At 48.4% G+C, this 19243-nt stretch overlaps 1 protein-coding gene across 4 annotated transcripts in view; it reads left to right on the top strand.

Annotated features, from left to right (window-relative positions):
* The window catches only part of LOC137417146 (alpha-(1,3)-fucosyltransferase 7-like), a 96163-nt gene that overhangs the window by 26950 nt on the left and 49970 nt on the right, over positions 1-19243 (top strand). The window lies entirely within an intron of this gene.

Genomic DNA, 19243 nt, shown 5'->3' with positions numbered 1-19243 from the left:
TACCCACCAAGTTTGGAGATCATAAGATCAAAGTTACTCAAAAAATAAGGGTTTCGTTGACCTCCATGATTGACCGCAAAGTGACCTTGACCTTTGACCTTGACCTTAATAATTTCGTATGGTGAATAGTATGTCTTCATGACCAACGCACATGAAATATTGAAAGATTTTGATGAGAACTGAGGAAATAATTTTTTCATGAAAATTCCGTTTTTTCGTCATGACGTCATCAAATGACGTCATAGCGTCAAACTGTTTACAGATCTGGGAAGCACTCATCAAGGGCATTCATATGAGGTATTACTCGATATGGTACCTACGATTTCAAAATTTGACCTTGGGGTCAATAATTTTCGACCTCCAGCGCTAACCATGAAGGTCAAGGCCGATCGCCACCAAAAACTAATCAGCTGAGCGCCGGACCATATACTAGATTCCCATGAAGTTTGGAGACGATCCGATCAAAGTTACTCAAAAAATAAGGGTTTCGTTGACCTCCATGATTGACCGCAAAGTGACCTTGACCTTTGACCTTGACCTTCAAAATTTTGTGTGCTGAAGGGTATCTCTATAGGACTCTGATATGCGAAGTTACAGGAGTTTCCAATAATAACTGTGGTCTACAGAGTGATCTAAACGTGAAAAAAAAATGATTAACCACAAACAAAAAAACAAATGAACATATGTCACCCACAGGGTGAACCGTATCTTGCCAAAATGTGAACATGAGTGACTTGCTTCAGGTCACACTGAGGTGAACAGAACTGCTATCCACTAGAAGCGACTCTTTGAGGAATGTCTGCCCACGAGATATTCCGATGATAATCGTTCTAGAGAGTGACCTTGAAAAATACGTGTTTGCCTTATAACGTCACCAAATGACGTCATTTATATAATGTCTAAAGCGACCGCAAAGTGACCTTGACCTTTGACCTTGACCTTAATAATTTCGTATGGTGAATAGTATGTCTTCATGACCAACGCACATGAAATATTGAAAGATTTTGATGAGAACTGAGGAAATAATTTTTTCATGAAAATTCCGTTTTTTCGTCATGACGTCATCAAATGACGTCATAGCGTCAAACTGTTTACAGATCTGGGAAGCACTCATCAAGGGCATTCATATGAGGTATTACTCGATATGGTACCTACGATTTCAAAATTTGACCTTGGGGTCAATAATTTTCGACCTCCAGCGCTAACCATGAAGGTCAAGGCCGATCGCCACCAAAAACTAATCAGCTGAGCGCCGGACCATATACTAGATTCCCATGAAGTTTGGAGACGATCCGATCAAAGTTACTCAAAAAATAAGGATTTCAACATTTGACCTTGGGGTCAATAATTTTCGACCTCCAGCGCTAACCATGAAGGTCAAGGCCGATCGCCACCAAAAACTAATCAGCTGAGCGCCGGACCATATACTAGATTCCCATGAAGTTTGGAGACGATCCGATCAAAGTTACTCAAAAAATAAGGGTTTCGTCGACCTCCATGATTGACCACAAAGTGACCTTGACCTTTGACCTTGACCTTCAAAATTTTGTGTGCTGAAGGGTATCTCTATAGGACTCTGATATGCGAAGTTACATGCGAAGATATGCGAAGATATGGTACCTACGATTTCAACATTTGACCTTGGGGTCAATAATTTTCGACCTCCAGCGCTAACCATGAAGGTCAAGGCCGATCGCCACCAAAAACTAATCAGCTGAGCGCCGGACCATATACTAGATTCCCATGAAGTTTGGAGACGATCCGATCAAAGTTACTCAAAAAATAAGGGTTTCAACATTTGACCTTGGGGTCAATAATTTTCGACCTCCAGCGCTAACCATGAAGGTCAAGGCCGATCGCCACCAAAAACTAATCAGCTGAGCGCCGGACCATATACTAGATTCCCATGAAGTTTGGAGACGATCCGATCAAAGTTACTCAAAAAATAAGGGTTTCGTCGACCTCCATGATTGACCACAAAGTGACCTTGACCTTTGACCTTGACCTTCAAAATTTTGTGTGCTGAAGGGTATCTCTATAGGACTCTGATATGCGAAGTTACAGGAGTTTCCAATAATAACTGTGGTCTACAGAGTGATCTAAACGTGGAAAAAAAATGATTAACCACAAACAAAAAAACAAAAAAACAAAAAAACAAAAAAACAAACAAAAAAACAAACATACAAGCTGACTAATACATCTTGCAAAAACTTCGTTTTGGCAAGATAAAAAACAAACAAACATACAAGCTGACTGATACATCTTGCAAAAACTTCGTTTTGGCAAGATAACAAGAAACAAACAAACAAACAAGAAAACAAACAAACAAACAAGAAAACAAACAAACAAACAAGAAAACAAACAAACAAACAAGAAAACAAACAAACAAACAAGAAAACAAACAAACAAGCAGAGTGAAAACCGAGTCCTCCCTTTCAATGCGCATCATGCAGTGCCAAGAGATGGAATAGGAAAGGAGTAGTGTGCAATAACACGACGAAAAAGAGCAAAAAAAAATCAGCATTATACGAGGCTATGCTGATCTCACCACTAGGGGTCACTATTCAGCTGTGATAATACTGTTCTGAGAGTTTTTTTTATTATTTCAAAGTATTTTTTTTTTTGTATACCAGATCGAGGCTCGTGTAAGAGCTAACATTATTCACAAAAAAACATAAATGGACACATAAAACATATAATAAAGGGAGCGGGAGACAAGATGGGGAGAGAGAGGGAAGCACACAAGTACAACAATAGAGAACAGGCACATCGGGAGATCTGTGGGAGGGAGAGAGCTTGGGGGGCAGAGGCATGGGAAGGGGGGGGGGGGGTGGGAGAGGTATAAAACAAATGGACACTGCTAGAACTTCAAGGAAAGAAGTCTGTATTTCAAAAATGTGGATCTGGGGTGAACAGGGGTAGAAAATATCAAGGTTTTGGATGGGGGAAGATAAGAGATGGAGGTGAAAAGCTATTTTAAAGACCTCGAAGGAGGAGTGGGATTGAAGAGAGAGGGAGTTTGTTTCAGAGGCGGGAGAAAAGAGGAATGAAAGAGTGAAGGTGAGCAGAGTCTTGATTTTCGCAGTTTCAGTTTCATTTTGGCAGTTTTGGCAGTTTTTTTGGAAAAAGAACATTTATTGCAAAATGAGTTTCTTGTGATTTTCGATGAAGGGCATGAAGGATTCCTCAGGGGGATTAAGGATTCCAGAACAGGTTTAGAAGCAGGAACAGAAGAAAATAGGAGATTGACAGCTAAGTGAGCAGAGAACGAATGAACAGGGAGGTGTATAAACAATTGTGTTAGTACGGGAGGAGGGGCCTACTTTTTTAATTTTTTGTTAATATATATAAACATGTGTGTGTATATATGTATGTATGTATGTATGTATATATATATATATATATATATATATATATATATATATATATATATATATATATATATATAATATATATATATATATATATATATATATATATATATATATATATATATATATATATATATATATATATATATATATATATAGATATATATATATATTGTTACGGACACGGCTAAAGATGTTGCTTGACCGAGCGGAATGGCTGCCGTGTTCGTACAGTTAACCCGATTACCCCGAACGTTGGCCAAATCGCGTCACAGATATTCAATTGGGGAAAACTCTAAAGCGATCGAATGGAAAGAGGAAGAAGAGGACGAAGACGTACAGAAGAGGACAGGATTTATTATTTATACCACACAAACGAAAAGGAGCAGTCAAGGTTATTTACAGCAGGTGACACAGTGCAAAGATTAGCTTATCTAACTGGCTTACTTAGTCCTAGACAGACCACGGACATACGGACAAGGCTGACTCACACAGGGATTGATGGCAGGTAGACCGATGGCACAAGGTGCACCTTGGCTCGGGGACAGGATACAGCTCAGTCTTTGGGAGGTCTTTCTTAATGGCAGAGGTCTCTCGGCGCTCGGAGGGTGCGTCCTTTCTCCTTCAGCTCTGCGCGCATCTCTGACGTCACCACTCCCTCTGCTGCGCATGCTCAACGGGGAGTGACACGCCCTCGGCTGGTTGGTTCCGCCCCAACTGGGGGCCGGTCCGCCGCTTCCATTGGGTGCGGGGATTACCGGGCTCCGCCCTTGACGAGGGGCCGACAGGGAGCCCCTGTTTGTTAACCCCGTCGAGCACATGGCCAACCAAACCAAGCCAACCAAGCCGGAGTGAGGGGCCGCGCACTCCCTGCGCTCGTGGTTGTTGTTGTTGTTGTTGTTGTTGTTACTGAGAACTGTGAGGAAGAGCTGCGGGGAGGTATTGGGAGGTCCTAAACTTCCTAACGGTGCCATACAATCACATTCTGGTGCAACGAAGGGTCAGAATAAATGGAAACGAATCCTTAACTGACATAGACTAAGAATAACTAGCAAGATGTCCTATAGTTGTCTACGTGAGATGCGGTGGACCTGGATGCGACATTTAATGGGGGGAAATAGGGGGAGGTCGGGTCTACAGAGTGTTGTTTACAGAAAGTGGGACTAGGGAATGAGGGATTGGGGAGAGTTGGGAAGTATTGAGGAAATAGGGGAATATTTACAAGCAGATATGGATGGATGTAAATCCCATATCCGCAACAATATATATATATATATATATATATATATATATATATATATACTAGCAGAAGTACCCGGCATTGCCGGGCGGGGGAAGGGAGGGGAGGGGGAATGGGGGGGGAGGGGAGGAGAGGGTGGGGAGGGGAGAAGAGGGGGGAGGGGAGAAGAGGGGAGAGGGGGAGGGGTAGGAGGAGAGGGGAGAAGAGGGGGGGATGGGGAGGGGCAGGGGGAGGGGGAGGGATGGGAGGGGGAGGGGCGAGGGGGGAGGGGGGAGGGGAGGGGAGGGGAGGGGAGGGGGAAGGGGGAGGGGGGAGGGGAGCGGGTGGGGGGAGGGGAGGGGGAGGGGGAAGTCAAGTCGGAAGTCATTGTCGTCAATTTAATGTCGCATTTATTTTTTATTCCCTGTCAAATGGCATTGGTCCCGCATTCCGAACCCGGAAGTCGGAAGTCATTGTCGTCAAAGTTGAAAAATTAACGTTACGAAATACACTGATGACGTCATAATTTTAAAACCCGAAGGTTTTAAAAAACATTTAAGGTGTGCTGTAGTTTCTCTGGGACGTAATGATTCCGAATATGAAGTTGAAAAATTAACGTTCCGAAATACGCTGATGACGTCATTATTTTAAAACGCGAAGTTTTCTAAATTTTAAGGTGTGCTGTAGTTGCTCTGAGACGTACTGATTCCGAATATGCCTTTGGTTTTGCTCTGCGATGAGTAGTTCTCGAGTTATAAGAGGACAAACAAACAAACATACTTTACTGCTTTATATGTATATATATATATATATATATATATATATATATATATATATATATATATATATATATATATATATATATATATATATATATATATATATATATATATATATTGTTACTCTTCGCGGTTTAGATGTTATGATGACCGAGCGGTGGTGTATTACCGCGACCTAACAGGATACCCGATTCCACCCAAACGTTGGCCGGATCGCACCGCAGCTAGTCAATGAGGGAAAAGACGAAAACGACGCATGCAAAGAGGAAAAGGAATAAAACGAGAAGACGGACAGAAGAGTAATTGGATTTATTATTTACACAAGCAAAAAGGAGCAATCAAGGTTTATTTACAACACATAAGACGCAGGTGACACAGTGCAAATTTTAGCTTACCTACAGACTTAATTAAATACCCAGGGACAGAACAAACAAAACAAACTCACGTACACAAGAAGGATGGAAAGGCAGGAGGTGGATGGCTGGAGGGAGAGGGAGGTCCAAGGGAGTCCTGCAGCTCAACCGGCGCGTTTAGCAGCCGCCGTTCCTTTTCGGCCCTGCTCCAAACCGCCGTTCAGGCCCTAAGTGGCTGTTGGGTGTTCTTGCTGCTGCGGCCTCCGCTGCGGTCCCAGGACTTGTCTGACTCGTTGGTCCAAACCCTCAACTCTTTCTTGGTCCCTCACTCTTTACCACCGACTCCTCACCGCAACCAACGCAACCACTTGACCACCACCACCGACTCCTCACCGCAACCAACGCAACCAACTGACCACCGACTCTACTGACTGACTCTTCACCACTCTCCACTTGACGACCGACTCTCAACCAACTCAGACCAACTCACGACTCACTTCCGTGCGCGCCTTTTATAGCGCCTCCAGCGATTAAGCCGCCGGCGTTTTGGACACGCCCATCGGGGTGCTCACCTCGGCCCTGGTTGGTCGCGCGACCCTCGGGCTCCGCCCTGGATGACGACGGGCGGGCACGCCCCTCCTCCCCTCTATGACGAGGTGGAGACACGCCTTTCTTCCCCGACTCGAGCCTCGTGGTCAATGGCGGTTATTGGAGGGGAGGTAATTAGGAATCGAGGGCTCAGCAATGACGAAAGGGGATGTGATAGGAAATGGAGGTTTTGGGGATGGGAATGAAAGGGGATCTATTCTCTTTCACTGGTGCAATGGAGTACTTCAATTAATGGGAGACATAGCCTTACCCTAGAACACAGAATAAGAGATAACTATCAACAGGGGTATTCTATTACTTGGCTGACGTGTATGCTTGTGGACTAATTATGGGATGCCCTTTCATCTTTACACAGCTCCGGAGGTAGGGGGGGCGCAGAATAACCAATAATAATAATAGTACAGCACACAATCAAAAAAATACAATCCTCATCTCCGCAACACTGCACCCTCCTCCTCTTAGGCCCCCTCCCGGGCCTACAACTTTTATTTTTAGTGTGACACGTAGGTGTAGTTCCCTCTATTTTTAACCTGACCCTGAGTGCGACAGTTTTAAAACATAAATAAATGTGTCCCGCTGCTCCATTGCACCCTGCCTAACAGACTTACGCCCACAGTTAACCGAATCGCGGAATGGTCTTCAAACTATACACTGACGGTGGGAAGCATTATTTACAATTGACGCTACTTTTATTTACAAGACTAACCCAGGACCTGTGATTGTTCTTTCTGGGGGGGAGACAGTCTGCTCTGCATCAATGCACCATTAAAGCACCCAACAACGCACCAAAGCACCCTCAAGCACCAATCGGTGCAGTCATCACTGTTCATGAATAAAAATAACCAAACAACCCCTAACCCTGCAGGTGATCTCTTGCTCTTCGGCTCCCACTGCTGGTGATTATTATTTGTTCTTCCAGATGTTGTCATTCTTTTGCTTTGCTTACTGGCGGCCTATTTGTATTAAAACTTGCACCCAATGTGTCCTTTTTATTTATTTTATTTATGGCCCACAGGGCCGACTAGTGTGGTTCACCTGTGGGGCATCGGTGCCCTGTGGCCAAGGTCCGCCAGCAAGATTTCGGGCCCTCATGGCCGGTTCCAGCAGAGGGGCCATGCCCCAACCCATGTGGTCCATAATGTGGTGCATCGATGCAGACAGCTGGTTCTGGGAATTTCGGGCGCACAATGGCCGACCCACGCACGCTCCCCTCGGCACCCAATGGCGCACAGGTCATGTGGGAGACAAAAGGGGAAAGACAATTGAGCGAGGGGTAAGGTCACAAGGGTACACATCAATAAGGCAATGCAAGGCGAAATGCGTACGGAGGGCGAAGTGAGAAAGCTCGTCCCTACCGTACGTCACCCCCCTGTCACCTACCCTACCCTTGCCCTTACCCCATATGTACAAAAATCTACACATTTACAAATTCGTCACTACTGTCACATCTTCCCCATATTTCCCCTATACCAAATTCGTCTCCACAATCCCTCTACTTCAAAATTTGCCATCACCAAATTTATCATCAATCCTCATAAGGAGGAAGAGATGGAACACAAAGCACAATGTCACACCCACGTCATGATGCGTCTCACATTCCAAAACATTTGCATCAAAAATAATTAAACATGGCATGGTGCGGAGTACCTGTCACCTCAGGTGAGTGGATGCAGATGGTGCGAGGAGACTTCATCCTAACTACTTTCTAAATGACATTAACACACTTTACACTACCCGGGGTCTTTCCCTGCCAATCCATTGGCCACTTACACTATGGGTTCTAAAAACCAATTCCCATTGACCAAACTGTGGTGCTTCTCAATTTGGGGTCTCACTCCCCCGATTCATCTCCCGGTGCCCTCGCACAATTTCTGGGCTGCGACGTGTAGCTCTCCCAGCAGGTCTACCCACCTGCACACCTCCACCACTGCAGTTGCCACCCGAGCTTACCTAGCTCCTCACCCTAACCTAACTAACTGGGGAAGGCCCTCTCCTGGCTCTGTCACCCCTTGGTGCCCTCTGGCACTGGGCTACCCGGGTCCGTCCTCCGGATCCTCGGGCCCCATCCACAACTACCGGCTCCCAGAGCCCACCTGCGGCCTCACCTGGCCGACATCCTCACAGTGGTGGAGTGCCCAAACCAACTACACACACTAACAGGCTACACGCCCAGCCATTTCCACAACACTAATGCACCCATCCAAAGACCATTCTTTCACCCGCACCACAGACGCCAATATCCAACCACAATTTACCTGTACCCTCTACCTAACACTTACACTACCCGCCCCGGGTATCCGTGATGGGGGTCCACTCTTCCCCCATTCACACCTTCGCACCATCCACTCCACTCCACAATTTCCACCATACTCACTCCACGACCATCCATTCCAATACTCCATACCATTTATTCCATACACCTGTCGTTGCACACCTGTGCAATCATACCTGGTGCCACCTGCACCCTCCTCCTCTTCCTGGACCAGTTGGTCAATACAACACACATCACCATCACTCACTCATACACTGCTCCACACACCTGTTCAGTTGCACACCTGTGCAATCACACCTGTTCAATCCTCAAACACACGGCATCATCTCAGCTAACTACTCCCCTCTGAAACTTGCGCTTCCCAGTCGTCCCTTTAAACTATTGCGCTCCCACGTCATTATTATCCACACTAATCTACCTGCGTCCCCACTACAGGTATCGGTCACTAACTAACCTTAACGTCACCTAATGTCATCTTCGCTAGATCCCTATCAATATAACCTAACCCACCCGGGCTAGTTTTCACTGCCATACACCCCATAAGCTATAGCGCATTTGCCCCACTCTGTGAAGGATGGTGGATTTGCCATCCCACCACATCGGGGGTCTCTCTATCAATTTTGCTCGTCCAAATTCCAACCAATTCAAAAATTTTCCATTTACTGCCAATTCTACCCATCATCTGCCTTTTTCTAATTTCGGGGCCAAAACACTATCCTCATCACCCGTCTACTTATTACATCCTCTCGGTGCGCCAATTCACGTCTACAGCCCGGCTTCGTACAGCCGAGCAATGAACGCGGGTTCTTTGGTGCCGGCGGCTGGATGCGTCCGGCACTCGGTGCAGGGACGGGGGCTTACCCGTGCCGAGATCCCACGCACCACCTCAGCGTGGAGCCATCCAATATCCCGATCTCGACCTGCCGGCACGTCTTAGTAGAAAGTGGTCGCCATGACGACCCTTCCTATCGGGCTGCCCGCTCCGCCTAGTGGAGCCCGGACGCGGCCGTTCCAAGTGAGGCACAGCGTGGATCGCGTACGGCGGTTCTTTCGAAACCGCCGTGGTTCGGATCCCCGCTGGTTCTCGCGGCACGCGAAGCTGCCCGACGCGCACCGAGGGCCCGATTCGGCTATAAGTCGTTCTAACCTCTAACCCGGTTACCGTCGATGCTTCACCTGGATGCTTACATGCATACGCTACCCCTTGCTTCCTCATACCTTTCCTTACACACCCAGGTACCCTCATTCCGCTCACCGACTTGGTCACACACCTGACCACCGAACACCTTGGCACACATTCGTCGCTCGCACACCTCACCAACACACCTCTTCGCGCCCCTTTCTCGGTCACCTCCTTTGTGACAATCACAGGTGTGCTCTCACCCGCACACCCAACCACGTGCCTCACTACCAATTCCAGCGTGCATTCCCACTCACGCTCTACCATTCCAGGTGTGCATCCTTCCATTCCAGGTGTACATCCTCGCTCACCTGCCACAACCAACTCACGCTACGTGTCACTCTCACTACTCTCACCTCCACTCTCGACAGCGCACTCACCCTTACTCTCGATGGCACACTCTTTCCTCATGCACCCGTCCATTACACACCTTTCTCGCGCACACTCTTTCGCACACTCTCCCGTTACATCCTCTGTAACACTCACCACAGGCGTGCATTCTCCCTTACTCTTGACAGCATGCGCTTTCCCCATGCACCCGTCCGTTACACACCTTTCTTGCGCACACTCTCCCGTTACATCCGCTGTAACACTCACCACAGGCGTGCATTCTCCCTTACTCTTGACAGCATGCGCTTTCCCCATGCACCCGTCCGTTACACACCTTTCTCGCGCATCCTTTTGCGCACACTCTTTCGTTACTTCCTCCGTAACACTTACCACACCGCGCTTCCATGTACCCCCTCGCACACGCGCTTCCACCAACTCACTCTTGACGGCACACTCACTCCTTGGCGTGCACTTTTTCCTCACACACCCCATGGTCGGACATTCTCGCACACCTCTTTTTTCGCACACCAGACCTGTCGCACACTTCACCAACGGCCTTTCACGAACACCCGGATCCAAACCAATCCCCAAGCCGACTGAAGCTTTCCTCACATCATATACATTGCCACTCACCTCCGTACCTCGTCGTCGCACCTCCTTTGCCACCTGCAAACTCTTTATTTGGTTAGTGAGCATCACATCATGAGTTGAGCACCGACCTTGCACATATTCCATCACCTCCTCCTGGATTTCTCTCTTAGTTTCTGTCCGTCTCTTCTTAATTTCACTCACCTCTTCCTCCACTTCCTCTAATTTTTGTTTAACCTCTTTTATTTCTCGGTGCGTCTCCTCAAGTTCGTCCTCTAAGGCTACCGTGACCGTCTCTATGTGCATCCTCACCTGCCGGTCCTTTGTCTCCATTATCTCTGTCACCTCGTCCACCCTCATTGTCAGTTCCTCACGTACCATCTGACATTGCCTCTGCGTCGCTATTAATTCGTTTTTAATTTCTTTTTGTGTCGCCTTTAACCGTCCGAGTACTGCAGTGTTCCTTTGAACCTGCTCCACTAGTTCTTTTTGTCCCTCCGTCAGCTGTTCCACCTCCTCCGTCAGATCTTCTATTCCCCCTTGTAACTTTGCCGTATTATTTCTCACCTCTTTCTCCATACGCTTCTCACCTCGCTTTACCTCCTCGCGTAGCCCCGAGACCTCCTCACCCACACCTCGTCGTATCTCCTCTTTCATCTCCCCCATCTCTTTTGTAGATGCCACCCTCATCTGTCCCAATTCATCCCTCTGAGCATCCAGTTTACTTTCTAACCCGATTTGCACCTCCTCTATCTGGTTTCCCATTCGTTTGATTTCCCTGGCAGATTGTTCCCCTATTTCCCGCAATTTGTCCTCCATCCTATTTTCTAGCCCCATTAACCCATTTTTCATCCCCTCTATCTCATTCTCCTGGGCAGCCATTCTATTTTCCACCCCCGTTAACCCATGTCTCACCTCTTTTATCCCGTTGTCTAACCCCTCAAAATTATTGTCTAACTCCTCAAAATTATTGTCTAACTTCCCAAATTTCTTGTCTAACCCCTCACCGGTACCCCTCGCTTCGTCCCTCATTACCCCCATTTGGCGCCCCATCTCTCCCATTTGGCCCCCCATTTCTCCCATACTGCTTTTCAAACCTCTAATTTGGTCTCCCAATTGCTCACTATTCTTTTCCATAAGGGCCTTCATTTGCATCATAAAAAGGTTCAAATCCACCAGCGGCGCTGCTGCGGTTGCGGGCGCGGCAAAATTTGGTGCCGCTACACCCACGTGCGCGAGGACGCCATTTTGTGCGCCTGATACCCCCTCAACCGCCTCCTCATTGCTCTCCTCCTCCCTTTCATCCACATACATTTCCCCTAGGTCCTGGGTCGATTCTACCCCGTCTATCTCTCCCACCGGCATCCCGTCGCCTTGACCAGCCATGGCGCGATTTCAAAATTCGGGTTTTGCTTTAAAACAAAACAAATTTCGTCCGCTCCAAATTTTGACCAAATTTTTTCTAGATGTTTTTTTTAAAATTTGGTTCGGGCCCCGAATCTCACTCCCAGACACCAATTGTTACTGATCGCGGTTTAGATGTTATGATGACCGAGCGGTGGTGTATTACCGCGACCTAACAGGATCCCCGACTCACCCGATTCCACCTAAACGTTGGCCGGATCGCACCGCAGCTAGTCAATGAGGGAAAAGACGAAAACGACGCATGCAAAGAGGAAAAGGAATAAAACGAGAAGACGGACAGAAGAGTAATTGGATTTATTATTTACACAAGCAAAAAGGAGCAATCAAGGTTTATTTACAACACATAAGACGCAGGTGACACAGTGCAAATTTTAGCTTACCTACAGACTTAATTAAATACGCAGGGACAGAACAAACAAAACAAACTCACGTACACAAGAAGGATGGAAAGGCAGGAGGTGGATGGCTGGAGGGAGAGGGAGGTCCAAGGGGGTCCTGCAGCTCAACCGGCGTGTTTAGCAGCCGCCGTTCCTTTTCGGCCCTGCTCCAAACCGCCGTTCAGGCCCCAAGTGGCTGTTGGGTGTTCTTGCTGCTGCGGCCTCCGCTGCGGTCCCAGGACTTGTCTGACTCGTTGGTCCAAACCCTCAACTCTTTCTTGGTCCCTCACTCTTTACCACCGACTCCTCACCGCAACCAACGCAACCACTTGACCACCACCACCGACTCCTCACCGCAACCAACGCAACCAACTGACCACCGACTCTACTGACTGACTCTTCACCACTCTCCACTTGACGACCGACTCTCAACCAACTCAGACCAACTCACGACTCACTTCCGTGCGCGCCTTTTATAGCGCCTCCAGCGATTAAGCCGCCGGCGTTTTGGACACGCCCATCGGGGTGCTCACCTCGGCCCTGGTTGGTCGCGCGACCCTCGGGCTCCGCCCTGGATGACGACGGGCGGGCACGCCCCTCCTCCCCTCTATGACGAGGTGGAGACACGCCTTTCTTCCCCGACTCGAGCCTCGTGGTCAATGGTGGTTATTGGAGGGGAGGTAATTGAAAATCGAGGGCTCAGCAATGACGAAAGGGGATGTGATAGGAAATGGAGGTTTTGGGGATGGGAATGAAAGGGGATCTATTCTCTTTCACTGGTGCAATGGAGTACTTCAATTAATGGGAGACATAGCCTTACCCTAGAACACAGAATAAGAGATAACTATCAACAGGGGTATTCTATTACTTGGCTGACGTGTATGCTTGTGGACTAATTATGGGATGCCCTTTCACCTTTACACAGCTCCGGAGGTAGGGGGGCGCAGAATAACCAATAATAATAATAGTACAGCACACAATCAAAAAAATACAATCCTCATCTCCGCAACAATATATATATATATATATATATATATATATATATATATATATATATATATATATATATATATATATATATATATATATATATATATTGTTGCGGATTTCTCCGTCGGCCTCTTTCCCCCTTATCGAGGGGGGATTAATCCCCTCGTCTACGACTGACCGACGTGGTCCTGAAGCTGCACAAACTCCCTCCGGAGAGGCAGGTGCGCAACATCGTTCGCGACCGCGGACAGATGTTAATTGCCGAGCGGTTTAGCAACCGCGGCACGAACCATTAGCAGAGACTAACCCGATCCTGAACGTTGGCCAAAATCGCGCCACAGGTTTTCAATGGGAAAATCACAAAGACGACCGGACGAGCATGAACAAGAAGAACGAAGGTAGGAAATACAAATATGATTTATTACTAACTATTATTTACACAATCAAAAGAACCAAGGAGAAGGAAGATTAAGAAAACAATTTACAGAAGGATGGAAGGACCAGAAGACACAGTGCAATTACTAGCTTATACTATGCAAACTTACTTACACCCCAGGACAAGACACACAAAACAGACGACAATCAGACTCACACGAATGGGGGATGAAGGCAGGAACGATTGGCTGGAAGGAGAGGAAGGTTCAACTGGAACCGGAGCACGGTCGGGCCGGGAGTGAGCAGCCGCCGCCCCTTCTCGATCCGTTTTGCACGGCGCGTTCCTTCGCGGCCACGGTCGAAGCTGCCGTCAAAGCCCAAAGCTGCGATGGTTAGAGCTGCGGTGGTTCAAAGCTGCGATGGTTTCAAAGCTCAGGCATGCTTCCTCAGGTGCGTCGCGTGCTCTCCAAGGACTCATCTCTCTTGTGGGGGCGTCCCGCCGCGGGTTATATAGGCCACACCCTCGAACCTTCGCGAACCTCCCCGATTGTTCGCTCGCCGCCCTCTCAAGCCAAACCCCTCGTCCTTGGTTGGTTAATCGGGGTTGGCTCACTCCTCCTTCCTATGACGAGGTGGAGACACGCCTTTCTTCTCCGAACCGACCGCGTGTTCAATGGAGGGCGAATGCAGTTGGCAATTGAGGCTTTGCACTAGACAGGGGATTCTACCTTATTTCAATTTGATGCAATGCAGAGTCAACTAATGGGAAACACAGCCTTCAACTAATACACATTATAAGGAAATAACTATTTAGGAGGGTATATGGTGGCCTACGTGTATGTATATGGAGTAACTAAGAGGACGACCTTTGACCTTTACACACAAAACGGAGATATTTACAAGGAATTCATTACACTTACAGAGGGTGATATTTACAACAATTCTCAAATCCACAACACTGCACCCTCATCCTCCAAGGCACGCCCCGGGCCTATAAAACTTTAACTTTCGTGTGGCACGTAGGTGTAGTTCCCTCTACATTTAACCTGACCCTGAGTGTGACAGTTTTAAAACACAAATAAGTATGTCCCCCTGCTGCATTGCACCCTGCCTAACAGATTTACGCCCACAGCTAACTGAATGGTGGAATTGTCTTAAAACTACACATGAACGGTGGGGAGCATTATTTACAATTGACGCTAATGGTATTTACAAAACTAACCCAGGACCTGTGATTATTCTTTTGGGGGGGGGAGACAGCCTGCGCTGCATCGACGCACCAGCACCAAAAAGCACCAAAAAACGCACCAGTCAGTGCACAGTCACCACAGTTCATAATAAACAACACAAACCCCTGGTGCTCTTGCTCTTCGGCTCCCTCTGCTGGCCAATGTTCTTCCAGATGTTGTCTTTCTTCATGTTCTTCTTGCTGGCGGCCTATTTGGACATAATAATAACAAGCACAGAACGTGTCCATTGTGTTTTTTTATTTAGGGCCCACAGGGGCCGACTAGGGGTGGTTCACCTGTATGCAATGTTACCGAGGTCCGCCAGCAAGATCTCGGGCCATCATGGCCGGTTCCAGCAGAGGGGCCATGCCCCAACCCGTGGGGTCCATACGTGGTGCTCGGCTACAGACATGTGGTCCATAAGTTGTGCATCGATGCAGGCAGCTGTGGTCGCGAGAGTTCGGGCTCACAATCGCGGACTCTCGCACGCACCCTCGGTGCCCAGAGAGCACGATCCATGGGTCGGGGAAGGAAGACAGAGAGGGCAGGTGAGTGAAGGGTAAGGTCACAATGGCACACATCAATAAGGCAATGCAAGGTGAGGTGCGTCTGGAGACTGAGTGGAGAAAAGCTCATCCCTACCGTACGTCACCCCCCCCCCCCTGTTACCTACTCTACCCTTGCCTTTACCCCATATTTACAACAATTTACAATTCGTCTCTACCGTCACGTCTTCCCCATATCTCCCATATACCAAATTCGTCACCACAATCCCTCTGACCAAAATTTGCCCTCACCAATTCATCATCAATCCTCATAAGGAGGAAGAGATGGAACATCAGCACAATGTCACACCCACGTCATGATGCGTCTCACAATCCAAACATTTGCACAAAAATAATAAAACCAACAAACCATGGCATGGTGTGGAGCTTCGTCACCTCAGGTGAGTGGATGTCGATGGTGCGAGGAGATTCCAATCCTATCTACCTTCTAAATGACATTAACACACTTTACACTACCCGGGGTCTTTCCCTGCCAATCTATTGGCCATCTTACTCTATGCGGTTTTAAGAACCAAATTCCTATTGACCAAACTGTGGTGCTTCATCAATTTGGGGTCTCACTCCCCCGATTCAACTTCCTGTGCCTTTGCACAATTTCAGGACTGGGTCGTGTGGCTCTCCCAGCAGGTCTACACACCTGCACACCTCCACCACTGCAGTTGCCACCCGAGCTTACCTAGCTCCATCCCTAACCTATCTAACTGGGGAAGGCCCTCTGGCGCTCTCCCCACTCGGTGCCCTCTGGCACTGGGCTACCCGGGTCCGTCCTCCGGATCCTCGGGCCCCATCCACAACTCTAACGGCTCCCAGAGCCCACCTGCGGCCTCACCTGGCCGACATCCTAACAGTGGCGGAGTGCCCATTTAACTACACACACTAACAGGCCACACGCCCAGCCATTTCCACGTCACTAATGCACGCATCCAAACACCATTCTTCCACACGCACCACAGACGCCAATATCCAACCACAATTTACCTACTCCCTCTACCTAACTCTTAAACTACCCTCCCCGGGTATTCGTGATGGGGTCCATCCTCCCCATACACACCTTCGCACCATCCACTCCACTCCACAGTTTCCACCATACTCACTCCACACCATCCATTCCATACTCCATATATTCCAGACCATTTATTCCATACAACCATGCTCACCTGTTCACTTGCACACTTGTGCCATTACACCTGGTGCTTCCTGCACCCTCCTTCCTCCAGGACCATTTGCTTAACACAACACTCAATCACCAATTACTCACTCATGCACTGCTCCATACACCTGTTCACTTGCACACCTGTGCAATTTCACCTGGTGCCACCTGCATCCTCCTTCCTCCAAGGCTCCTTCAATCATTCCATACAATGCACAATCACAATTGTTCCTCATACGCTGTCCATACACTTCCATGCTCAATACAACTCACAATCACCTCCCGAGCATTGCCCCGCAATTCCTCATTTGCTCGATATCAATACTCTCACTCACACGGCATCATCTAAGCTACCGACTCCCCTCTGAAACTTGCGCTTCCCAGTCGCCCCTTTTAACTATTGCGCTCCCTCATCATTATAATCCAACTACCCTCTCTATGTCCCCACTACCTGTCCAATGTCGCTACTTAAATCTCCAGTTACCTATGGTCAATCTCTAGGTCCCTATACATTATCCAAACCCTCCCTCGGCGAGCTTACACTGCCATAAACCCCATAACTATTGCTCATTTGCCCCCGTTTTTGTGAGGGATGGCAGAGTTGCCATCCCACTACATCAGGCATCTCCCACTATCAATTTGGCTCATCCAATTCCAGCCAATCAAAAATTTTCCAATCACTGCCAATCCTTCTACCAATCAGTCGCCAATCAATTTTTTTTGCCAATCACAAATTTTGCTTTTCCAATTTGCAACTGCTACCACCCTCACACGTCTACTCACTTGAGCCTCTCGGTGCACCAATTCATTTCCAAAGCTCGGCTTCGCAAAGCCGAGCAATGAATGCGGGTTGTTCGTCTCCCGCAGTTGGATCCGTCCGGCACTCGGTTCAGGGAAGGTTTACTCGGGCCGAGATTCCACGCACCATCTCAGCACGGAGCCGTCCGATGGCCCGATCTCGCCCTGCCGGGATGTCTCAACCACAAGGGGTCGCCGTGTCGACCCTTCCTCGAACCGGGCCGCCCGCTCCGCTTAGTGGAGCACGGACGCGACCGTGCAGAGCGAGGCCCGGCATGGATCCCGCTCGGTGGTTCTTTCGAAACCGCCGTGGTTACGATCCCCGCTGGTTCCCGCCGCACACAAAGCCCGGCACGAACCGAGGGCTCGCTTCAGCTAAAAGTCGATCTAACCGCTATCCCGTTTGACGTCGATGCTCCACTTGCATGCTCACACCCCGCGTTCCATTCCTTGCTCACACATCCAGCTGTCTCCATGCTCTCCGTCATTGCACCTTCTCTTACACACCCTCCAGGTACACTCATAGACTTCGTCACACACCTTACCACCGCACACCTCGGCACACACTCGTCATTCGTACACCTCACCAACACACCTCTTCACGCCCACTCCTCGGTCACATCCTCTGTGACAACCACGGGTGTGCACTCACCTGCATACCCAATCACGTGCCTCACTACCAACTCAAGCGTGCATTCCCACATGCGCTCGACCATCCCAGGTGTGCATCCTTTAATTCCAGGTGTACATCCTTCCATTCCAGGTGTGCATCCTCTCTCACCTGCTACAACCATCTCGTGCTCCGTGTCACTCCCACTACTTTCACCACCACACTCGGTCGCGCATTCACCCTTACTCTTGACAGCGCACTCTGTAATCATGCACTCCTCTGTTACACATCTTTTTCGCGCATCCTCTTGCGCACACTCTCCCGTTACACCCTCCGTAACACTCACCACATGTGTGCATTCCTCCGTTACATCCCCTGTAACACTCCCCATTACGCGCTTCCATGTGCCCCCCCGCACACGCGCCACGACGAACTCACTCTCGACAGCACACTCACTCCTCGACGCGCACTTTTTCCTCACACACCCCATAGTCGGACATCCTCGCACACCTCCTCCTTCACACTCTGTACCTGTCGCACACTTCACCAGCGGCCTCTCACGAACACCCGGGTCTAAATCAACACCCAAGCCGACTGAATCTCCCCTCACACCATATACATTTCCGAGTATATCGCCACTCACCTTGGCACCTTGTCGTCGCTCCTCTTCCGCCACCTGCAAACTCTTTATTTGGTTAGTAAGCACATCATCATGATTTGAACACAGACCTTGTACCAATTCCATTACTTCCTCCTTTATCTCCCTCTTAGTTTCCCTCCATCTCTTCTTAATTTCACTCACCCCCTCTTCCACATCCTCTAACTTTTGTTTCACCTCTTTCATTTCCCGGTGCACCCCCTCAATTTCGTCCTCTAAGGTCACCTTGATAGTTTCTATGTGCGTCCTTACCTCCCGTTCTTTCATCTCCATTGCCTCCGTTACCTCATCCAACCTCTTTGTCAACCCCTCATGTACCATCTGACATTCCCTCTTTGTCGCTATGAGTTCTTTCTTTATCTCC

The sequence above is a fragment of the Myxine glutinosa genome, chromosome 3 (genome assembly GCF_964187855.1).
Source record: "Myxine glutinosa chromosome 3, kmMyxGlut1.1, whole genome shotgun sequence".
NCBI lineage: Eukaryota > Metazoa > Chordata > Myxini > Myxiniformes > Myxinidae > Myxine > Myxine glutinosa.
The sequence above is the reverse complement of the archived record's forward strand: the minus strand, read 5'-3'. Positions and strand labels throughout refer to the sequence as shown.